Below are 26216 nucleotides of genomic sequence, written 5' to 3' on the forward strand. Positions count from 1 at the left end.
AATTTACGATCGTAAGAGATTCCTCTGTTTCCATAGAGTGCAAGGTTTGGATTTTTATATAAGGTGCCACGATTTTCAAACTTTTGTTGATTAGTAGGGGTAGAGGGGGGTCCTAAAAATCAACAAAGTGGAATTCGCAGCTCTAGGAAACTCTTAGTTTATGAAATATAAGCTTTTTTAATTTCCAAATTTAGTAAAATTTCAACTTTAGTCCTGCACTTAAAATTCGGGTCGCACATGTCGATAGCGGGTATCAAAAGACGTGTATTTGCGTCAAGATTCAGAATCCGAAAGCAGAAACTATATTTTTTATCTCGTTTAAAAGTTATTCGCGGAAAACTCGTCGATACTGTTGTCGCTTTTTTCGTTGTTGCAATTAGTGTATGTTTGTTTGCATTTATGGTGACGTGCCACCACCTTATAATGTTCTGCTAAGATAAAAAGATATGGTTGTGGAGCTGGCAACACTATTCACCACATTCATATGTTTTCGTTTGTTTAATTGCAACAACGAAAAATGCGACAATAGTATCGACGGGTTTTCCGCGAATAACTTTTAAACCAGATTAAAAATATAGTTTCAGCTTTCGGATTCTGAATCTTGGTGCAAATACGCGTCTTTTGATACCGCTATCGACATGTGCGACCCGAATTTTAAGTGCAGGACTTAAGTTGAAATTTTACTAAATTTGGAAATTAAAAAGCTTATATTTCATAAACTACGAGTTTCCTAGAGTTGCGGATGATAATTTTGTGATTTTTAGGGCCCCCTCCACGACTCGAAAAAAAAAATTTGGAAAATCGTGGCTCCTTATTCAAAATATTCCCCGAGTGCAAGTTAATGGAGTGGATAATGTCAGTTGTTGGGGAAGGGGGTGTGGAAAGATAGGGGTCGTTTATATTGTATTGAAAAACCTGTTTGTTTAGTAATTCGCTTAATAGATTTGAGTTGCTGTTTGAGTTGAAATTGAAATTGCTTGGAAATTTGGATTTTAGTAAGTAATTTGTTGTTGACATGTCTTCTAGATTATTTGCGTATTTTAAATGTTGGGAACTTTGAGAAGCTTGAGGGTTATCGTGACTCGTTGTATTTAATAGTGAGGAGGAATCACTATTGGGTTTTGTGAAGGAAGGGTTGGTGGGAGGGATTGTAGTATTATTACCGATGCTGGTTGATATTGTTTTTTGTACATTGGGTTTGAAGAAAAACTTTTTAAACGGTTTTATTTAGCTTGACTTGACAGGGCGGGCGGCCGGCACGAATTTTGTAATTGAAATTTAAGTAACTTCCCGATTAGCTACAAGCTTGAAACTTGGAATATAGTTCCGAACCCGATGACAATGCAATAATAAGAAAAAATCGCCGCTAGGTGGCGCAAGGATCTAGGTATTCACAAAAATCGTATTTGTGGTCCGATTTGGCTCATATTTGGAACACATAATACATACCAGAATAGAAAGCGACCTATGAAAAAATCGCCGCTAGGTGGCGCAAGGATCGAGAAATTTCACAAAAAATCGTGTTTGTTTTCCGATTTGGCTCATATCTGGAACACATAATACATACAAGAATAGAAAGCGACCTATGAAAAAAATCGCCGCTAGGTGGGCGCAAGGATCGAAATAATCACAAAAAATCGTATTTGTGGTCCAATTTGACTCATATTTGGAACACATAATACATACAAGACGAGAAAGCGACCTACGAAAAAATCGCCGCTAGGTGGCGCAAGGATCGAAATTATCACAAAAATCGTATTTGTCGTCCGATTTGGTAAATATTTGGAACATATAATACATACAAGAATAGAAAGCGACCTATAAAAAAATCGCCACTAGGTGGGCGCAAGGGTCGAGATATTCACAAATATCCTTTTTGTGGTCGATTTGGCTCATATTTGGAACACATAATACGTACAAAAATAGAAAGCGACCTATGAAAAAAATTGCCGCTAGGTGGCGCAAGGGTCGAAATAGTCACAAAAATCGTATTTGTGGTCCGATTTGGCTCATATTTGGAACACATAATACATACAAGGATTAGAAAGCGACCTATGAAAAAAAAGCGCCGCTAGGTGGCGCAAAGATCGAAATATTCACAAAAAATCCTGTTTGTTGTCCAAATTGGCTCATATTTGGAACACATAATACATATAAGGATAGAAAAGCGACCTATGAAAAAATCGCCGCTAAGTGGCCCAAGGATCGAAAATAATCACAAAAATCATATTTGTGGGTCCGATTTGGTTCATATTTGGAGCACATAATATATACAAGGATAGAAAGCGACCTATGAAAAAAATCGCTACTAGGAGGCGCAAGGACCGAGATATTCACGAAAATCGTATTTGTGTTCCGATTTGGCTGATATCCGGAACACATAATACATACAAGAATAGAAAGCGACCTATGAAAAAATCGCCGCTAGGTGGCGCAAGGATCGAAATAATCACAAAAATCATATTTGTGGTCCGATTTGGTTCATATTTGGAGCACATAATATATACAAGAATAGAAAGCGACCTATGAAAAAAAAATCGCCGCTAGGTAGCGCAAAGATCGTGATTTTCAAAAAAATCATATTTGTGGTCCGATTTGGTGCATATTTGGAACACATAATACATACAAGAATAGAAAGCGACCTATGAAAAAAAATCGCCACTAGGTGGCGCAAGGATCGAGATATTCATTAAAATCCTGTTTGTGGTCGATTTGGGTCATATTTGGAACACATAATACGGACAAGAATAGAAAGCGACCTATGAAAAAAAATCGCCGCTAGGTGGCGCAAGGATCGAAATAATCACAAAAATCGTATTTGTGGTCCGATTCGGCTCATATCCGGAACACATAATACATAAAAGAATAGAAAGCGACCTATAAAAAAAATCGCCGCTTGGTGGCGCAAGGATCGAAATATTCACAAAAATCGTATTTGTGGTCCGATTTGGTCCATATTTGGAACACATAATACATACAAGAATAGAGAGCGACCTATGAAAATATCGCCGCTAGGTGGCGCAAGGATCGAAATAATCACGAAAATCGTATTTGTGGTCCGATTCGGCTCATATCCGGAACACATAATACATAAAAGAATAGAAAGCGACCTATAAAAAAATCGCCGCTTGGTGGCGCAAGGATCGAAATATTCACAAAAATCGTATTTGTGGTCCGATTTGGTTCATATTTGGAACACATAATACATACAAGAATAGAAAGCAACCTATGAAAAAAATTGCCACTGGGTGGCGCAAGGATCGATATATTCACAAAAATCCTGTTTGTGGTCCGATTTGGCTCATATTTGGAACACATAATACATAAAAGAATAGAACGCGACCTATGAAAAAATCGCCGCAAGGTGGCGCAAAGATCGAGATTTTCAAAAAAATCATATTTGTGGTCCGATTTGGTCATTATTTGGAACACATATTACATACAAGAACTTACTAACATGCGTAAAATGCCTACATACTACATAATCACAACGCTTTGTTCGCATGATCTGGAAGTCTCCCATCCATAGTACTCCAAGGTAGGACATAGATGTAACTATTCTAGATTGCATAGTCCAGAAGACAATTATAAACATGTAAAATAGATTTAAGTTAGGCTTAGGAAAGCCGTAATAAATAAATACATTACATTACAAGAATAGAAAGCGACCTATGGAAAAATCGCCACTAGCTGGCGAAAAGATCGTGATATTCAAAAAAATCATATTTGTGGTCCGATTTGGTCCATATTTGGAACACATAATACGTACAAGAATAGAGAGCAACCTATCAAAATATCGCCGCTAGGTGGCGCAAGGATCGAAATAATCACGAAAATCGTATTTGTGGTCCGATTCGGCTCATATCCGGAACACATAATACATACAAGAATAGAAAGCGGCCTATGAAAAATCGACGCTAGGTGGCGCAAAGATCGTGATATTCAAAAAAATCGTATCTGTGGTCCATATTTGGAACACATAATACATACATGAATAGAAAGCGACCTATGATGTTCGATTTGGCTCATATTTGGACAAATATTACATACAGTCCGGTAGAAGTGACATCAAAATATTTTGGAGTTGAAGGAGGGACAAGCATACGTGGCGCAGAGTCGAGTAAAGTCTTTGGAAGGGTTATGTATTGAGGACTTAGATTATAACAAATTTTCAGGAAAGAGTCCTTGTAATAATGAGTCGCTAAATGTACTAAATAGATTGAGAAATAATGGCAATTAAATAAAGGCTAAAAACTTGAAAATAAAATAATTTAAAAAAAAATTTAAGTTAAACGGTTTTATTGAAAACAATACTTACATGAAGCAAAAATAATCCTAAAAGCTAGAAAATAATTAGGTAGGTCCTAGGTACTAGTCATCACACTCCTCACCAATCTAGGGCGTTGATCAGACAATTAAATAAAAACGTTGGACGGGTCAAATGTCGATTGATAGTCGTATATAAGACCAACTGAAACTTAATCAGGTTATGCTACGCCTCACATTTTTAGAAATTTCACGAGCCCAACGCTTTTATTTAATTGTCTTATCAACGCCCTAGATTGATGAGGAGTTTGATAACTAGTACCTAGGACCTACCTAATTATATTCTAGCTTTTATTATTATTATTACTTCATGTAAGTATTGTTCTCAATAAAACCGTTCAACTTAAAAAGTTTTTTTTAATTATCTAAATACAAATATATTTGAAAAATACCCAGTGTCCATATTCAACGCCCCAGAAGTGTAAAGGTTCGAAATTTATCCTTAAATCTATATTAGACCTCGAATAATGCAGCAGTGAAAGTTGCAATCAATTCTGTGAAGGGGGTTTCTGAGGGATGCGAGCACAAACATATAGAAAGACATACATACGTTTATAAACTATTGATTTGGGTTCAGGGAGTTCATAAGGACGACTGCTATCAATTTTTCTGAAATATCTTTACAGAACAGACATCGACCTTCTAGAATTTTATTATATGTATGAGTTATACTTTAGTTATTATGATACTTCTGCTCACATTTTGGCTTATATCTTTGAAGCGCGTTAAAATTTTTGTTACTGTAAAATTAGTGAGCATTCTGCCTCTTTTGTTAAATTTAGGGGAACCCCACATGGGTCTCCATGTATTGAAATCCCCGACTAAATATATTGGGTTATGGAAGTTTATTTGTAGTTGGTGGAGGTCATTCGCAGAAGTGCTAATTACTACAAATGGGATACTGGATTTTATTTTTATTGCGACAGATAATATTTTCGTGTTTAAAACGATTTCGGATTGTTCCAAAGAGTTGTGCACTAAGAGTGACACTCCTCTTTTGTTTGGTGTTTGGCGATATCATTTTTGTTAAAAATGGAAAAGTTTTTTGGTATTGTGTATGTATTAGAATTTAAATAAAGGCGAGTTTCTTGAAAGGCTATTATTTGATATTTTTTTTCTTTTATTAGTAATAAGAGTTGATTATAGTTATCTTTGTAACCATTAAATAAAGTCTCCACTAAAGAATCTATTTAAATACCATAATGAAATAAAAAAGATGTGGTGAAAACATTATAAGCTCAACGATCGAAAAAATTAATTTACGATCGTAAGAGATTCCTCTGTTTCCATAGAGTGCAAGGTTTGGATTTTATATAAGGTGCCACGATTTTCAAACTTTTGTTGATTAGTAGGGGTAGAGGGGCTTTTTAATTTCCAAATTTAGTAAAATTTCAACTTTAGTCCTGCACTTAAAATTCGGGTCGCACATGTCGATAGCGGTATCAAAAGACGTGTATTTGCGTCGAGATTCAGAATCCGAAAGCAGAAACTATATTTTTTATCTCGTTTAAAAGTTATTCGCGGAAAACTCGTCGATACTGTTGTCGCTTTTTTCGTTGTTGCAATTAGTGTATGTTTGTTTGCATTTATGGTGACGTGCCACCACCTTATAATGTTCTACTAAGATAAAAAGATATGGTTGTGGAGCTGGCAACACTATTCACCACATTCATATGTTTTCGTTTGTTTAATTGCAACAACGAAAAATGCGACAATAGTATAGACGGGTTTTCCGCGAATAACTTTTAAACCAGATTAAAAATATAGTTTCAGCTTTCGGATTCTGAATCTTGGTGCAAATACGCGTCTTTTGATACCGCTATCGACATGTGCGACCCGAATTTTAAGTGCAGGACTTAAGTTGAAATTTTACTAAATTTGGAAATTAAAAAGCTTATATTTCATAAACTACGAGTTTCCTAGAGTTGCGGATGAGAATTTTGTGATTTTTAGGGCCCCCTCCACGACTCGAAAAAAAAATTTGGAAAATCGTGGCTCCTTATTCAAAATATTCCCCGAGTGCAAGTTAATGGAGTGGATAATGTCAGTTGTTGGGGAAGGGGGTGTGGAAAGATAGGGGTCGTTTATATTGTATTGAAAAACCTGTTTGTTTAGTAATTCGCTTAATAGATTTGAGTTGCTGTTTGAGTTGAAATTGAAATTGCTTGGAAATTTGGATTTTAGTAAGTAATTTGTTGTTGACATGTCTTCTAGATTATTTGCGTATTTTAAATGTTGGGAACTTTGAGAAGCTTGAGGGTTATCGTGACTCGTTGTATTTAATAGTGAGGAGGAATCACTATTGGGTTTTGTGAAGGAAGGGTTGGTGGGAGGGATTGTAGTATTATTACCGATGCTGGTTGATATTGTTTTTTGTACATTGGGTTTGAAGAAAACTTTTTAAACGGTTTTATTTAGCTTGACTTGACAGGGCGGGCGGCCGGCACGAATTTTGTAATTGAAATTTAAGTAACTTCCCAATTAGCTACAAGCTTGAAACTTGGAATATAGTTCCGAACCCGATGACAATGCAATAATAAGAAAAAATCGCCGCTAGGTGGCGCAAGGATCGAGATATTCACAAAAATCGTATTTGTGGTCCGATTTGGCTCATATTTGGAACACATAATACATACCAGAATAGAAAGCGACCTATGAAAAAATCGCCGCTAGGTGGCGCAAGGATCGAGAAATTCACAAAAATCGTGTTTGTTTTCCGATTTGGCTCATATCTGGAACACATAATACATACAAGAATAGAAAGCGACCTATGAAAAAAATCGCCGCTAGGTGGCGCAAGGATCGAAATAATCACAAAAATCGTATTTGTGGTCCAATTTGACTCATATTTGGAACACATAATACATACAAGACGAGAAAGCGACCTACGAAAAAATCGCCGCTAGGTGGCGCAAGGATCGAAATTATCACAAAAATCGTATTTGTCGTCCGATTTGGTTAATATTTGGAACATATAATACATACAAGAATAGAAAGCGACCTATAAAAAAATCGCCACTAGGTGGCGCAAGGGTCGAGATATTCACAAATATCCTTTTTGTGGTCGATTTGGCTCATATTTGGAACACATAATACGTACAAAAATAGAAAGCGACCTATGAAAAAAATTGCCGCTAGGTGGCGCAAGGGTCGAAATAGTCACAAAAAGCGTATTTGTGGTCCGATTTGGCTCATATTTGGAACACATAATACATACGAGGATAGAAAGCGACCTATGAAAAAAAGCGCCGCTAGGTGGCGCAAAGATCGAAATATTCACAAAAATCCTGTTTGTTGTCCAAATTGGCTCATATTTGGAACACATAATATATATAAGGATAGAAAGCGACCTATGAAAAAATCGCCGCTAAGTGGCCCAAGGATCGAAATAATCACAAAAATCATATTTGTGGTCCGATTTGGTTCATATTTGGAGCACATAATATATACAAGGATAGAAAGCGACCTATGAAAAAAATCGCTACTAGGAGGCGCAAGGACCGAGATATTCACGAAAATCGTATTTGTGTTCCGATTTGGCTGATATCCGGAACACATAATACATACAAGAATAGAAAGCGACCTATGAAAAAATCGCCGCTAGGTGGCGCAAGGATCGAAATAATCACAAAAATCATATTTGTGGTCCGATTTGGTTCATATTTGGAGCACATAATATATACAAGAATAGAAAGCGACCTATGAAAAAAAATCGCCGCTAGGTAGCGCAAAGATCGTGATTTTCAAAAAAATCATATTTGTGGTCCGATTTGGTGCATATTTGGAACACATAATACATACAAGAATAGAAAGCGACCTATGAAAAAAAATCGCCACTAGGTGGCGCAAGGATCGAGATATTCATTAAAATCCTGTTTGTGGTCGATTTGGGTCATATTTGGAACACATAATACGGACAAGAATAGAAAGCGACCTATGAAAAAAATCGCCGCTAGGTGGCGCAAGGATCGAAATAATCACAAAAATCGTATTTGTGGTCCGATTCGGCTCATATCCGGAACACATAATACATAAAAGAATAGAAAGTGACCTATAAAAAAATCGCCGCTTGGTGGCGCAAGGATCGAAATATTCACAAAAATCGTATTTGTGGTCCGATTTGGTCCATATTTGGAACACATAATACATACAAGAATAGAGAGCGACCTATGAAAATATCGCCGCTAGGTGGCGCAAGGATCGAAATAATCACGAAAATCGTATTTGTGGTCCGATTCGGCTCATATCCGGAACACATAATACATAAAAGAATAGAAAGCGACCTATAAAAAAATCGCCGCTTGGTGGCGCAAGGATCGAAATATTCACAAAAATCGTATTTGTGGTCCGATTTGGTTCATATTTGGAACACATAATACATACAAGAATAGAAAGCAACCTATGAAAAAAATTGCCACTGGGTGGCGCAAGGATCGATATATTCACAAAAATCCTGTTTGTGGTCCGATTTGGCTCATATTTGGAACACATAATACATAAAAGAATAGAACGCGACCTATGAAAAAATCGCCGCAAGGTGGCGCAAAGATCGAGATTTTCAAAAAAATCATATTTGTGGTCCGATTTGGTCATTATTTGGAACACATATTACATACAAGAACTTACTAACATGCGTAAAATGCCTACATACTACATAATCACAACGCTTTGTTCGCATGATCTGGAAGTCTCCCATCCATAGTACTCCAAGGTAGGACATAGATGTAACTATTCTAGATTGCATAGTCCAGAAGACAATTATAAACATGTAAAATAGATTTAAGTTAGGCTTAGGAAAGCCGTAATAAATAAATACATTACATTACAAGAATAGAAAGCGACCTATGGAAAAATCGCCACTAGCTGGCGAAAAGATCGTGATATTCAAAAAAATCATATTTGTGGTCCGATTTGGTCCATATTTGGAACACATAATACGTACAAGAATAGAGAGCAACCTATCAAAATATCGCCGCTAGGTGGCGCAAGGATCGAAATAATCACGAAAATCGTATTTGTGGTCCGATTCGGCTCATATCCGGAACACATAATACATACAAGAATAGAAAGCGACCTATGAAAAATCGACGCTAGGTGGCGCAAAGATCGTGATATTCAAAAAAATCGTATCTGTGGTCCATATTTGGAACACGTAATACATACATGAATAGAAAGCGACCTATGATGTTCGATTTGGCTCATATTTGGACAAATATTACATACAGTCCGGTAGAAGTGACATCAAAATATTTTGGAGTTGAAGGAGGGACAAGCATACGTGGCGCAGAGTCGAGTAAAGTCTTTGGAAGGGTTATGTATTGAGGACTTAGATTATAACAAATTTTCAGGAAAGAGTCCTTGTAATAATGAGTCGCTAAATGTACTAAATAGAATGAGAAATAATGGCAATTAAATAAAGGCTAAAAACTTGAAAATAAAATAATTTAAAAAAAATTTTAAGTTAAACGGTTTTATTGAAAACAATACTTACATGAAGCAAAAATAATCCTAAAAGATAGAAAATAATTAGGTAGGTCCTAGGTACTAGTCATCACACTCCTCACCAATCTAGGGCGTTGATCAGACAATTAAATAAAAGCGTTGGACGGGTCAAATGTCGATTGATAGTCGTATATAAGACCAACTGAAACTTAATCAGGTTATGCTACGCCTCACATTTTTAGAAATTTCACGAGCCCAACGCTTTTATTTAATTGTCTTATCAACGCTCTAGATTGATGAGGAGTTTGATAACTAGTACCTAGGACCTGCCTAATTATATTCTAGCTTTTATTATTATTATTACTTCATGTAAGTATTGTTCTCAATAAAACCGTTCAACTTAAAAAGTTTTTTTTTAATTATCTAAATACAAATATATTTGAAAAATACCCAGTGTCCATATTCAACGCCCCAGAAGTGTAAAGGTTCGAAATTTATCCTTAAATCTATATTAGACCTCGAATAATGCAGCAGTGAAAGTTGCAATCAATCCTGTGAAGGGGTTTCTGAGGGATGCGAGCACAAACATATAGAAAGACATACATACGTTTATAAACTATTGATTTGGGTTCAGGGAGTTCATAAGGACGACTGCTATCAATTTCTCTGAAATATCTTTATAGAACAGACATCGACCTTCTAGAATTTTATTATATGTATGAGTTATACTTTAGTTATTATGATACTTCTGCCCACATTTTGGCTTATATCTTTGAAGCGCGTTAAAATTTTTGTTAGTGTAAAATTAGTGAGCATTCTGCCTCTTTTGTTAAGGTTAGGGGAACCCCACATGGGTCTCCATGTATTGAAATCCCCGACTAAATATATTGGGTCATGGAAGTTTATTTGTAGTTGGTGGAGGTCGTTCGCAGAAGTGCTAATTACTACAAATGGGATACTGGATTTTATTTTTATTGCGACAGATAATATTTTCGTGTTTAAAACGATTTCGGATTGTTCCAAAGAGTTGTGCACTAAGAGTGACACTCCTCTTTTGTTTGGTGTTTGGCGATATCATTTTTGTTAAAAATGGAAAAAGTTTTTGGTATTGTGTATGTATTAGAATTTAAATAAAGGCGAGTTTCTTGAAAGGCTATTATTTGATATTTTTTTTCTTTTATTAGTAATAAGAGTTGATTATAGTTATCTTTGTAACCATTAAATAAAGTCTCCACTAAAGAATCTATCTAAATACCATAATGAAATAAAAAAGATGTGGTGAAAACATTATAAGCTCAACGATCGAAAAAATTAATTTACGATCGTAAGAGATTCCTCTGTTTCCATAGAGTGCAAGGTTTGGATTTTATATAAGGTGCCACGATTTTCAAACTTTTGTTGATTAGTAGGGGTAGAGGGGGTCCTAAAAATCAACAAAATGGAATTCGCAGCTCTAGGAAACTCTTAGTTTATGAAATATAAGCTTTTTAATTTCCAAATTTAGTAAAATTTCAATTTTAGTCCTGCACTTAAAATTCGGGTCGCACATGTCGATAGCGGTATCAAAAGACATGTATTTGCGTCAAGATTCAGAATCCGAAAGCAGAAACTATATTTTTTATCTCGTTTAAAAGTTATTCGCGGAAAACTCGTCGATACTGTTGTCGCTTTTTTCGTTGTTGCAATTAGTGTATGTTTGTTTGCATTTATGGTGACGTGCCACCACCTTATAATGTTCTGCTAAGATAAAAAGGTATGGTTGTGGAGCTGGCAACACTATTCACCACCTTCATATGTTTTCGTTTGTTTAATTGCAACAACGAAAAATGCGACAATAGTATCGACGGGTTTTCCGCGAATAACTTTTAAACGAGATTAAAAATATAGTTTCAGCTTTCGGATTCTGAATCTTGGTGCAAATACGCGTCTTTTGATACCGCTATCGACATGTGCGACCCGAATTTTAAGTGCAGGACTTAAGTTGAAATTTTACTAAATTTGGAAATTAAAAAGCTTATATTTCATAAACTACGAGTTTCCTAGAGTTGCGGATGATAATTTTGTGATTTTTAGGGCCCCTCCACGACTCGAAAAAAAAATTTGGAAAATCGTGGCTCCTTATTCAAAATATTCCCCGAGTGCAAGTTAATGGAGTGGATAATGTCAGTTGTTGGGGAAGGGGGTGTGGAAAGATAGGGGTCGTTTATATTGTATTGAAAAACCTGTTTGTTTAGTAATTCGCTTAATAGATTTGAGTTGCTGTTTGAGTTGAAATTGAAATTGCTTGGAAATTTGGATTTTAGTAAGTAATTTGTTGTTGACATGTCTTCTAGATTATTTGCGTATTTTAAATGTTGGGAACTTTGAGAAGCTTGAGGGTTATCGTGACTCGTTGTATTTAATAGTGAGGAGGAATCACTATTGGGTTTTGTGAAGGAAGGATTGGTGGGAGGGATTGTAGTATTATTACCGATGCTGGTTGATATTGTTTTTTGTACATTGGGTTTGAAGAAAACTTTTTAAACGGTTTTATTTAGCTTGACTTGACAGGGCGGGCGGCCGGCACGAATTTTGTAATTGAAATTTAAGTAACTTCCCGATTAGCTACAAGCTTGAAACTTGGAATATAGTTCCGAACCCGATGACAATGCAATAATAAGAAAAAATCGCTACTAGGAGGCGCAAGGACCGAGATATTCACGAAAAACGTATTTGTGTTCCGATTTGGCTGATATCCGGAACACATAATACATACAAGAATAGAAAGCGACCTATGAAAAAATCGCCGCTAGGTGGCGCAATGATCGAAATAATCACAAAAATCATATTTGTGGTCCGATTTGGTTCATATTTGGAGCACATAATATATACAAGAATAGAAAGCGACCTATGAAAAAAATTGCTACTAGGAGGCGCAAGGACCGAGATATTCACGAAAATCGTATTTGTGGTCCGATTTGGCTGATATCCGGAACACATAATACATACAAGAATAGAAAGCGGCCTATAAAAAAATCACCGCTAGGATCAAGATATTCACAAAAATCTTGTTTGTGGTCGATTTGGCTCATATTTGGAAATCAAAAGAATAGAAAGCGACCTATGAAAAAAAGCGCCGCTAGGTGGCGCAAGGATCGAAATAATCACAAAAATCGTATTTGTGGTCCGATTTGGCTCATATACGGAACACATAATACATACAAGAATAGAAAGCGATTTATTAAAAAAATCGTAGCTAGGTGGCGCAAGGATTCAAATAATCATAAAAATCGTATTTGTGTTCCGATTTGGCTGATATCCGGAACACATAATACATACAAGAATAGAAAGCGACCTTTGAAAAAATCACCGCTAGGTGGCGCAAGGATCAAGATATTCACAAAAATCGTGTTTGTGGTCGATTTGGCTCATATTTGGAACACATTATACGTACAAGAATAGAAAGCGACCTATGAAAAAAATCGCCGCTAGGTGGCGCTGGGATCGAAATAATCACAAAAATCGTATTTGTGGTCCATTTTGGCTCATATACGGAACACATAATACATAAAAGAATAGAAAGCGACCTATGAAAAAAATCGCCGCTAGGTAACGCAAAGATCGTGATTTTCAAAAAAATCATATTTGTGGTCCCATTTGCTCCATATTTGGAAAACATAATACCTACAAGAATAGAAAGCGACCTATGAAAAAAATCGCCGATAGGTGGCGCAAGGATCGAAATAATCACAAAAATCGTATTTGTGGGCCGGATTGGCTCATATCCGGAACACATAATACATACAAGTATAGAAAGCGACCTATGAAAAAAATCGCCGCTAGGTGGCGCAAGGGTCGAAATAATCACAAAAATCATATTTGTGGTCCGATTTGGCTCATATTCGGAACACATAATACATACAAGAATAGAAAGCGACCTATGAAAAAATCGCCGCTAGGTGGCGCAAGGATCGAGAAATTCACAAAAATCGTGTTTGTTTTCCGATTTGGCTCATATCTGGAACACATAATACACACAAGAATAGAAAGCGGCCTATGAAAAAAATCGCCGCTAGATGGCGCAAGGATCGAAATAATCACAAAAATCGTATTTGTGGTCCAATTTGGCTCATATTTGGAACACATAATACATACAAGACGAGAAAGCGACCTACGAATAAATCGCCGCTAGGTGGCGCAAGGATCGAAATAATCACAAAAATCGTATTTGTGGTCCGATTTGGCTCATATCCGGAACACATAATACATACAAGAATAGAAAGCGAGCTATAAAAAAAATCACCGCTAGGTGGCGCAAGGATCAAGATATTCACAAAAATCGTGTTTGTGGTCGATTTGGCTCATATTTGGAACACATAATACGTACAAGAATAGAAAGCGACCTATGAAAAAAATCGCCGCTTGGTGGCGCTGGGATCGAAATAATCACAAAAATCGTATTTGTGGTCCATTTTGGCTCATATACGGAACACAGAATACATAAAAGAATAGAAAGCGACCTATGAAAAAAATCGGCACTAGGTGGTGCAAGGATCGAGATATTCACAAAAATCGTGTTTGTGGTCGATTTGGCTCATATTTGGAACACATAATACGTACAAGAGTAGAAAGCAACCTATAATAAAAATCGCCGCTAGGTGGCGCAAGGATCTAAATAATCACAAAAATCGTATTTGTGGTCCGATTTGGCTCATATTTGGAACACATAATACATACAAGAATAGAAAGCGACCTATAAAAAAAATCGCCGCTAGGAGGTGCATGGATCGAAATAATCACAAAAGTCGTATTTGTGGTCCGATTTTGGCTCATATTTGGAACACATAATACATAAAAGAATAGAAAGCGACCTATGAAAAAAATCGCCGCTAGGTAACGCAAAGATCGTGATTTTCAAAAAAATCATATTTGTGGTCCCATTTGCTCCATATTTGGAAAACATAATACCTACAAGAGGAGAAAGCGACCTATGAAAAAAATCGCCGATAGGTGGCGCAAGGATCGAAATAATCACAAAAATCGTATTTGTGGGCCGGTTTGGCTCATATCCGGAACACATAATACATACAAGTATAGAAAGCGACCTATGAAAAAAATCGCCGCTAGGTGGCGCAAGGGTCGAAATAATCACAAAAATCATATTTGTGGTCCGATTTGGCTCATATTCGGAACACATAATACATACAAGAATAGAAAGCGACCTATGAAAAAAGCGCCGCTAGGTGGCGCAAGGATCGAGAAATTCACAAAAATCGTGTTTGTTTTCCGATTTGGCTCATATCTGGAACACATAATACACACAAGAATAGAAAGCGGCCTATGAAAAAATCGCCGCTAGATGGCGCAAGGATCGAAATAATCACAAAAATCGTATTTGTGGTCCAATTTGGCTCATATTTGGAACACATAATACATACAAGACGAGAAAGCGACCTACGAATAAATCGCCGCTAGGTGGCGCAAGGATCGAAATAATCACAAAAATCATATTTGTGGTCCGATTTGGTTCATATTTGGAGCACATAATATATACAAGAATAGAAAGTGACCTATGAAAAAAATCGCTACTAGGAGGCGCAAGGACCGAGATATTCACGAAAATCGTATTTGTGGTCCGATTTGGCTGACATCCGGAACACATAATACATACAAGAATAGAAAGCGGCCTATAAAAAAACACCGCTATGATCAAGATATTCACAAAAATCTTGTTTATGGTCGATTTGGCTCATATTTGGAACTCATAAGAATAGAAAGCGACCTATGAAAAAAATCGCCGCTAGGTGGCGCAAGGATCGAAATAATCACAAAAATCGTATTTGTGGTCCGATTTGGCTCATATACGGAACACATAATACATACAAGTATAGAAAGCGACCTATGAAAAAAATCGCCGCTAGGTGGCGCAAGGATCGAAATATTTACAAAAATCCTGTTTGTGGTCCGATTTGGCTCATATTTGGAACACATAATACATACAAGGATAGAAAGCGAACTATAAAAAAATCGCCACTAGGTGGCGCAAGGATCGAGATATTTACAAAAATCGTGTTTGTGGTCGATTTGGCTCATATTTGGAACACATAATACGTACAAGAGCAGAAAGCGACCTATGATAAAATCGCCGCTAGGTGGCGCAAGGATCGGAATAATCACAAAAATCGTATTTGTGGTCCGATTTGGCTCATATTTGGAACACATAATACATACAAGGCTAGAAAGCGACGTATGAAAAAAATCGCAGCTAGGTGGCGCAAGGATCTAAATATTCACAAAAATCGTGTTTTTGGTCCGATTTGGTTCATATTTGTAACACATAATACATACAAGAATAGAAAGCGACCTATAAAAAAACCGCCGCTAGGTGGCGCAAGGATCGAGATATTCAAAAAAATCGTACTTGTGGTCCAATTTGCTCCATATTTGGAACACATAAAACGTACAAGAATAGAAAGCGACCTATAAAAAAAATCGCCGCTAGGAGGTGCATGGATCGAAATAATCACAAAAGTCGTATTTGTGGTCCGATTTTGGCTCATATTTGGAACACATAATACGTAAAAGAATAGAAAGCGACCTATGAAAAAAATCGCCGCTAGGTAACGCAAAGATCGTGATTTTCAAAAAAATCATATTTGTGGTCCCATTTGCTCCATATTTGGAAAACATAATACCTACAAGAATAGAAAGCGACCTATGAAAAAAATCGCCGATAGGTGGCGCAAGGATCGAAATAATCACAAAAATCCTATTTGTGGGCCGGTTTGGCTCATATCCGGAACACATAATACATACAAGTATAGAAAGCGACCTATGAAGAAAATCGCCGCTAGGTGGCGCAAAGATCGTGATATTCAAAAAAATCGTATCTGTGGTCCATATTTGGAACACATAATACATACATGAATAGAAAGCGACCTATGATGTTCGATTTGGCTCATATTTGGACAAATATTACATACAGTCCGGTAGAAGTGACATCAAAATATTTTGGAGTTGAAGGAGGGACAAGCATACGTGGCGCAGAGTCGAGTAAAGTCTTTGGAAGGGTTATGTATTGAGGATTTAGATTATAACAAATTTTCAGGAAAGAGTCCTTGTAATAATGAGTCGCTAAATGTACTAAATAGAATGAGAAATAATGGCAATTAAATAAAGACTAAAAACTTAAAAATAAAATAATTAAAAAAAAAATGTTAAGTTAAACGGTTTTATAGAAAACAATACTTACGTGAAGTAATAAAAATCCTAAAAGCTAGAAAATAATTAGGTAGGTCCTAGGTACTAGTCATCACACTCCTCATCAATCTAGGGCGTTGATCAGACAATTAAATAAAAGCATACCTACGACCTACCTAATTATTTTCTAGCTTTTAGTATTATTATTACTTCATTTAAGTATGGTTTTCAATAAAACCGTTTAACTTAAAAAGTTTTTTTTAATTATCTAAATACAAATATATTTGAGAAATACCCAGTGTCCATATTTTGGGCTTCAAGGCCCCAGAAGTGTAAAGGTTCGAAATTTATCCTTAAATCTATATTAGACCTCGAATAATGCAACAGTGAAAGTTGCACTCAATTCTGTGAAGGGGCTTCTGAGGGATGCGAGCACAAACATATAGAAAGACATACACACGTTTTTAAACTATTGATTTGGGTTCAGGGGGCTCATAAGGACGACTGCTATCAATTTTTCTGAAATATCTTTAAAGAACAGACATCGACCTTCTAGAATTTTATTATATGTATGAGTTATACTTTTAATTATTATAATACCTCTGACCCACATTTTGGGTTATATCTTTGAAACGCGCTACAATGTTTGTTAGTGTAAAATTAGTGAGCATTCTGCCTCTTTTGTTAAAGTTAGGGGAACCCCACATGGGTCTCCATATATTGAAATCCCCGACTAAATATATTGGGTCATGGAAGTTTATTAGTAGTTGGTGGAGGTCGTTTGCAGATACATGTTCTGATGGAGAGATGTAAGTGCTAATTACTACAAATGGGACACTGGATTTTATTTTTACTGCGACAGATAATATTTTCGTGTTCAAAACGATTTCGGATTGTTCCAAAGAGTTGTGCACTAAGAGTGACACTCCTCTTTTGTTTGGCGAGCTTCGATCGATATCATTTTTGTTGTAAATGGAAAAGTTTTTTGGTATTGTGTATGTATTAGAATTTTAATAAAGGTGAGTTTCTTGAAAGGCTATTATTTGATATTATTCTCTTTTATTAGTAATAAGAGTTGATTATAGTTATCTTTGTAACCATTAAATAAAGTTTCCACTAAAGAATCTATATAACTACCATAATGAAATAAAAAAGATGTGATGAAAACGTTAGAAGCTCAACGATCGAAAAAATTAATTTTCGATCGTAAGAGATTCCTCTGTTTTCATAAAGTGCAAGGGTTGGATTTTATATAAGGTGTCACGATTTTCAAACTTTTGTTGATTAGTAGGGGTAGAGGGGGTCCTAAAAATCACCAAAATGGAATCCGCAGCTCTAGGAAATTCTTAGCTTATGAAATATAAGCCTTTTAATTTCCAAATTTAGTAAAATTTCAACTTAGGTCCTGCACTTAAAATTCGGGTCACACATGTCGATAGCAGTATCGAAAGACGTGTATTTGGGTCAAGATTCAGAATCCGAAAGCAGAAACTATAATTTTTATCTCGTTTAAAAGTTATTCGCGGAAAACCCGTCGATACTATTGTCGCTTTTTTCGTTGTTGCAATTAAACAAACGAAAACATATGAAAGTGGTGAATAGTGTTGACAGCTCCGCAACAATATCTTTTTATCTTGGTAGAACAATATAAAGTGGTGGCACGTCGACATAAATGCAAACAAACATACCCTATCAATGTATTTTGATTTTGTAAAACTCTTTGACGGGTTTGTTTGGAGGTGAGTGTTTATGTTAGTTTTCTTGTTGCCGGTGTCGGATCGGTTAAGGGTAATTTTTTTAAAGGTGTTCTACGCAGAATTACTGTGCATGGCGTAGGTATTTTTTTAAAGTGCGGCCGAAGGCCGCCTACGCAAAAGGGTGTACTATGTAGAAGGATATCACCGTGGCGGTAGCCACGGTTATACCATACAACCGGACTTCGCATGGCGTAGCCCAGGGTTATTTTTTATAAGGGCGGCCGAAGGCCGCCTATGAAAAAAGGTGTTCTACGCAGAATTACTGTGCATGGCCACCAAAAAGAGCTTTTTCAAATTTTTGGTAAATAAAAACTAGAAAAGTTAAAGATATATATACATCAGATGAAAGGTATTTTTATGAGTTATTTTTCGATTTTTTAATTTTTGAAATCCATCCGCTAGTTTCGGAGATATTTTGATTTGAAAAATTCATAATTTTGCCCATTGACATGGAATTACCCCCAAACCTTTCATTCGCACCAAAAAAGAAATATACCGTTGGAATCACCATAAAAATCTCTATAAAATTCGATTTTTTATTTATTTTTTTTTTTGACAAATGTATGTATTCTGCACTTAAGCCCATTTTTCTAAATTCTTATCATAAAAAATTTTAATATTTACTTAAAAATCTTCGCGTTTCGGTAAATTAAATACATTAATTTCAAATTATTCAGAGAATTGCAAAAACAAAATACATTGATAGTGTATGTTTGTTTGCATTTGTGTCGACGTGCCACTACCTTATAATGTTCTGCTAAGATAAAAAGATATGGTTGCGGAGCTGGCAACACTATTCACCACCTTCATATGTTTTCGTTTGTTTAATTGCAACAACGAAAAAAGCGACAATAATATCGACCGGTTTTCCGCGAATAACTTTTAAACGAGATAAAAAATATAGGTTCTGCTTTCGGATTCTGAATTTTGACGCAAATACACGTCTTTTGTTACCGCTATCGACATGTGCGACCCGAATTTTAAGTGCAGTACTTAAGTTGAAATTTTACTAAATTTGGAAATTAAAAAGCTCATATTTCATAAACTACGAGTTTCCTATTGTTGCGGATGATAATTTTGTGATTTTTAGGACCCCCTTCACGGCTCGAAAAAAAAAGTTGGAAAATCGTGGCACCTTATTCAAAATATACCCCGAGTGTTAATTAATGGAGTGGATAATGTCAGTTGTTGTGGAGGGGGGATGTGGAAAGATGGGGGTCGTTTATATTGTATTGAAAAACCTGTTTGTTTGGTAATTGGCTTAATAGATTTGAGTTGCTGTTTGAGTTGAAATTGAAATTGCTTGGAAAATTAGATTTTAGTAAGTGATTTGTTGTTGACTTGTCTTCTAGATTATTTGCGTAATTTAAATGTTGGGAACTTTGAGAAGCTTGAGGGTCGTTTTCGATTTCGATTGTAGTATTATTACCGAGGCTGGTTGATATTGTTTTTTGTACATTGGGTTTGAAGAAACGGTTTATTTAGCTTGACTTGACAGGGTGGACGGCCGGCACGAATTTTGTAATTGAAATTTAAGTAACTTCCCGATAAGCTACAGGATTTCAAATTGGAATATAGTTCAGAACCCGATGACAATGCAATAATAAGAAAAAAATCGCCGGTAGGTGGCGCAAGGATCGAGATATTCACAAAAATCATATTTGTGGTCCGATTTGGCTCATATTTGGAACACATAATACATACCAGAATAGAAAGCGACCTATGAAAAAATCACCGCTAGGTGGCGCAAGGATTGAGATATTCACAAAAATCGTGTTTGTTTTCCGATTTGGCTCATATCTGGAACACATAATACATACAAGAATAGAAAGCGACCTATGAAAAAATCGCCGCTAGGTGGCGCAAGGATCGAAATAATCACAAAAATCTTATTTTTCGTCCGATATGGTTAATATTTGGAACACATAATACATACCAGAATAGAAAGCGACCTATGAAAAAATCGCCGCTAGGTGGCGCAAGGATTCACATAATACGTACAGAAATAGAGAGCGACCTATGAAAATATCGCCACTAGGTGGCGCAAATATCGAAATAATCACGAAAATCGTATTTGTGGTCCGATTCGTCTCATATCCGGAATACATAATATATAAAAGAATAGAAAGCGGCCTATAAAAAAATCGCCGCTTGGTGGCGCAAGGATCGAGATATTCACAAAAATCCTGTTTGTGGTCCGATTTGGCTCATATTTGGAACGCATAATATATACAAGTATAGAAAGCGACCTATAAAAAAAATCGCCGCTAGGTGGCGCAAAGATCGTGATATTCAAAAAAATCGTATCTGTGGTCCGATTTGGTCCATATTTGGAACACATAATACATACATGAATAGAAAGCGACCTATGATGTTCGATTTGGCTCATATTTGGACAAATATTACATACAGTCCGGTAGAAGTGACATCAAAATATTTTGGAGTTGGAGGAGGGACAAGCATACGTGGCGCAGAGTCGAGTAAAGTCTTTGGAAGGATTATGTATTGAGGACTTAGATTATAACAAATTTTCAGGAAAGAGTCCTTGTAATAATGAGTCACTAAATGTACTAAATAGAATGAGAAATAATGGCAATTAAATAAAGACTAAAAACTTGAAAATAAAATAATTAAAAAAAAATTTAAGTTAAACGGATTTTTGAAAACAATACTTACATGAAGTAACAATAATCCTAAAAGCTAGAAAATAATTAGGTAGGTCCTAGGTACTAGTCATCACACTCCTCATCAATCTAGGGTGTTGATCAGACAATTAAATAAAAGCGTTGGACGCGTCAAAAGTCGATTGATAGTCGTATATAAGACCAACTGAACCTTAATCAGATTATGCTACGCCTCACATTTTTAGAAATTTCACGCGCCCAACGCTTTTATATAATTGTCTTATCGACGCCCTATATTGATGAGGAGTGTGATAACTAGTACCTACGACCTACCTAATTATTTTCTAGCTTTTAGTATTGTTTATTGCACTTTGCACTGTCCAAATAAATGGTTAACGCGTGAGTGTTATTTGTGAATTAGTATCTTCTTTATTACTTTACTGCATTACTAACATTAACAAGATATATAAAAAATGTTTTAAATGTGCGATGGCGGGTATGGGAAAGAACTCAGATTATCGAGCGAACTTTGTACGAGCACGGTGCGGTTTCGATGGTAGTTTTGAGTAAACTAAAAAATTGAGAGCGCGGTGGTGGTTGGCAAGCCACAGCTGAGCTGCACTGCCGCCGGGTGTCGGCAGACGAAAACTCGATCATGTCTTCAACATGCCCCCCCCCGGCGCGTTGATGGGTTAAGGGCGGCGTCAACTCTGTCCAAGGCCGCCCGTGCTTCGGCTACTAATTGTCGTATTTTTTTGTCTTTTGACGAGCCGATTGGCTTTGTACCGCGCTCTGGCGGTTTTCCGTGCGGGCTCGTGGTGTTGTCCTGTCTCTTCGTCGGGTGTTATTTTCGCATCGTCCCGCGTTTTTGCTTGGTGGTCGAGCTCGGTGTAAGAGTGTGTGGTGGCCGAGTGAACATTTTCGGCAGCTGGAAGGGGAGTCACATGCCCCAGTGCTGTGCGACACTGCCAGGCAGTTGATACAGTACCGGTGGTTCCTCGCGCACTCGTAGCGCTCCTCAGGCTTCATCGCGAGGAACGCCCGGCACTTCCTTAGCACGTGTCGCTGCCCACATAGACGGCATTTATGCATCTCGGTAGCTCGGCGGGTCCTGTAAAGACAAGAAAGAAAAATACGTATTTTTCAAAAAAATGGGTTAGAAAAATACGTTGGTGAGGGTAGCTTAGATGTCTTTCCAGATTGCTAGGGGCATGAAGCAGAGGGTACCAGAGGTAGGGTTGGCACTACTAGGCAGTTGGTAGCACGCACAGTTTGGCAATATTACGGGTTATTAGTCCATTTTGGGTTTTGAGTTCCACAACTCGAACATGGTTATCCAATCCAGGGTGTAAAGTGATTACCCGTCCCAAACGCCATTCGTTCGGGGGCAGTAAATCATCCTTTACCACGACTAAATCTCCAACTTGAATATTGCGTTGAGGGCATTTCCATTTGTATCGCTTATGCAGCTCCTTGAGATACTCGCTCTTACATCGTGTGCTGAATTGGTGGTGAAGCACTTTCAGTTTCTGCCAATTGTTGACCAAGGTGAGATGCTCTGCAGTTGGCTCCGGTAACGACAAGAGCGGCGCGCCACGTAGGAAATGCCCTGGGGTTAGGACTAGGGGATCCATTGGATCTTCGGACATAGGGGAGAGCGGTCGGGAGTTGAGGACCGCCTCTATGCGTACTAAGAGGGTAGTAAGTTCTTCGAAGGAGAACTTCTGGTTTCCTGCTACTTTCGTAAAGTGTATCTTGAAACTTTTCACGGCCGCTTCCCATAGACCACCCATGTGGGGAGCGTATGGTGGGATGAATTTCCATGAGAATCCGTGAGTTGCATACTTTTCGGCGACGTCTGTAGCGACTTCCTTGAGGAATGTGGTGAATTCTCTTTGTAATCCGCGTTGTGCGCCGACGAACGTCTTTCCGTTGTCAGAATATATCTGGTGGGGTAGGCCACGGCGGCCAGTGAATCGGGCAAAGGCTGCGTTGAAGGCATTCGTGGTGAGATCAGAGCACACTTCTAAATGAACAGCCTTTGTGGAAAAACAGACGAACACACAAACGTAAGCTTTGACATACGAAGCTCGGCGAAGGGGAGAAGTTTTGACCATAAATGGTCCAGCCAAGTCGACTCCTGTTGTATGAAATGCAGAGAATACGTTGACCTCTCGGGTGGCAAAGCTGCCATTATCTGCGTTTTCATCTGCTGTTTGTAGATGGTGCAGCTTTTGCAGCGAAAGATGAGCTTTTTGGCCTTTTGCTTCAAACGTGGAATGTAGTACTGTTGCTGTAACATTCGGATCATCAGCTGTTTGTCGGCGTGCAGCAGGTTCGAATGGAGGAAGTCCAACAGGAGAGAACAAAATCGAAAGTTTTCGGGTATGATAATTGGATGCCGCTCATTAAAGCTATAGGTGGCATATACTAATCTTCCAGAAACTCGCACGATTCCTGAGTTATCTAGCATGGGGTTTAATGTCAGAAGGGTGTTCTTTTTGGGTAAGAGTCCTGACGTTTGAAGCAGCTCTATCGTGTCTCCGTAATGATTCCGTTGAGTTTGAATGATGATTTTGATTTTGGCATCATTCACTTCGGCGGGGATGAGGTTGAGCGTGGCTGGAACTTCTAGTTTTCTTGCTTTTCGGATAAACCGCAACATATAGGCCACGACTCTAAGCGCTCGAGAAAATGACGAAAAACGGTCGAGTATGTCTATATTTTCTTCCTGCAGGGTGTGGAATACTTCCACATGTCGTTGTTCGGGGGGAGTTGGGTGGTGAGAAATATCCTTTGGCCACGAAGTCGATGGATTGATAAGCCAATTAGGTCCTTCCCACCATAATGGACATTGGACTAAATCCTGAGGATTGCAGCCTCGAGTGCCCAAATTCGTTGGGTTATCCTTACTGTAAACGTGCATCCAAGTGGCGTTGTCAACGTTCTTAAGAATTTCAGAGGTTCTGTTGGCGACATACGTTTTCCAGGTATGGGGTGGTTTTTCTAACCAGGCCAGTACGATGGCAGAATCGCACCAGAGGATGAGTTTGTGTGGGGGTAGATTCAGCTCACTTCGCAGCTGTTTCACTAACTTGGAGAGTAAAACTGCTCCACAAAGTTCCAACCGTGGAAGACTCACGATTTGGAGGGGTGCTACTTTGCTTTTAGCAGCTAGCAAATGGGATGAAAAACGATTTTCATGGGTTTGTACTCGTAAATATATACAGGCACAAAATGCTTTTTCTGAAGCATCTGAGAATCCATGCAGCTGGATTAGTTTATCGGGGGAATACTGTACCCACCTAGGGATTTTAATGTCTCTGATGTGAGGTAAATTTTCATAAATTTAGGTCCATTTTTGGAGCGCTCCGGGCTTCACGTCTTCGTCCCAATCCGTTCCTTCCATCCAGAGTTGTTGCAGCAACATTTTTGCAAGAATCATTATTGGTGAAAGCCGGCCTGCGGGGTCAAACAGTTTTGCAACTTCTGATAAAATCTGCCTTTTTGTAGTCGTGTTTTCTGCTGATGGTGGATCATACGTGTAGGTGAAGGTGTCGGTTAGCGCGTTCCACTGAATTCCAAGGGTTTTTGTTGAACTCGAATCATGGAATTTAAGGAAGTCGATGTCTAGCAAATTAGGGTCGGGAACGGGTTTTAAAATTTCAGGGTGATTTGCCGACATCTTCTTCAAAGGGAACCCTGCCGATTTTAAGGCTTCGATAACTTGAGTCATAGAGTTCAAAGTGGACTGTATATTATGACCGCCTGACAAAATATCGTCAACATATGTTTCGTTTAATAAAATGTTTTTAGCGAGCGGATATTCGTCTTGACAATCGTGGGCGAGTTGGTGTAGGGTTCGAATCGCCAAATATGGCGCGCAATTTACACCAAAAGTAACTGTTTTTAGTCGAAAATCTTGTATCGGCAGAGTTGGGTGTTTTCGAAAAACGATTCGATGAAAATCTTTATCTTTTTCATGGATGAGTATTTGGCGATGCATTTTCTCAATATCGCCGTTGAAAAGAAACTTATAAAGTCGCCATTTAAGTATGACGAGCATTAAGTCATTTTGTAGAATGGGGCCTGTATGAAGCACGTCGTTCAACGAGTTGCCAGAATGCGACATTTTGGATGCGTTGAAGACGACTCGCACTTTTGTGGTTTTGCTGTCGGGTTTTATGACAGCATTATGGGGTAGATAAAATGATAGATATTTACCATCTCTAATTATCTCTTGTTGGGAGGCGGGTTCCATGTGATCCATGGTTAAATATTCATTAAGGACTTCAAAATATTGGTCTCTTAATTCGGGTTTTCTTTCGAGCGTGCGTTTGATGCTGATGTACTGCTGTTGTGCTGCGGGTCGTGAATGACCGAGTGCCAGATTGGCTGGAAATTCCAATTTGAATGGTAGTTTGACTCTGTAGCGTCCATCTTCCTCACGAATTGTGGTTGTCCGGTAGAGTGCTTCGCAGTATTCATCATCTGATGATCGTTGTTGGGTTTGGAGAACTTCTTCCTGTTCCCAAAATTGTCTCAAAAGTTGATTGATGGGGTCATCGGTGCTTTCCGTGACATGAGTGCTGAAGGTTGATACCTTTTTAGCTACAGGGCCGCTTAATATCCATCCGAATATTGTGTTTTGGGTAAGTAATGTTCCACTCACATTTCGTAGGAGCCCTTCGGTGAGGATTTTCGGGGTGATATCGCTGCCGATTACCACATCGATTTTCGATGGTATCGAATACTGTGGATCGGCTAACGGTAAATGGGACAGTTCTTCGAGATCGACGCTTGAAACTCTGACTGTGGGCAAGAACTTCTTTAGTTTCGGCAAAATTATTGCTTGTGCGTCTATCATTTGGGTTAAGTCTGCCGAAGA

This window comes from Eurosta solidaginis, chromosome X (assembly GCF_040869045.1).
Source record: "Eurosta solidaginis isolate ZX-2024a chromosome X, ASM4086904v1, whole genome shotgun sequence".
In the NCBI taxonomy this organism is placed as follows: domain Eukaryota; kingdom Metazoa; phylum Arthropoda; class Insecta; order Diptera; family Tephritidae; genus Eurosta; species Eurosta solidaginis.